Consider the following 257-nt stretch of genomic DNA (forward strand, 5'->3'; position numbering starts at 1 on the left):
AATAATCACATTTATTTGATAGTGTTTTACAAGTTTTCCGAGCTCAAATGGGTGCTACAATGTCGAAGCAAAAATCAAATAAATCACATGGATTCCAATAAAGGTTTGAAATGTATGGCTTTAAAATTTCATTAACAATCTATCCACAAATATTTATTGACTTATATGTTTTATTTAGTGCTGCTCTCGTCAAACTAACAACATAGACTGCGGATACTGTATATTACGATTTATGAAGGAGATTGTTGTTATAATCC

Source organism: Cicer arietinum, chromosome 8 (assembly GCF_000331145.2).
Source record: "Cicer arietinum cultivar CDC Frontier isolate Library 1 chromosome 8, Cicar.CDCFrontier_v2.0, whole genome shotgun sequence".
In the NCBI taxonomy this organism is placed as follows: Eukaryota; Viridiplantae; Streptophyta; class Magnoliopsida; order Fabales; family Fabaceae; genus Cicer; species Cicer arietinum.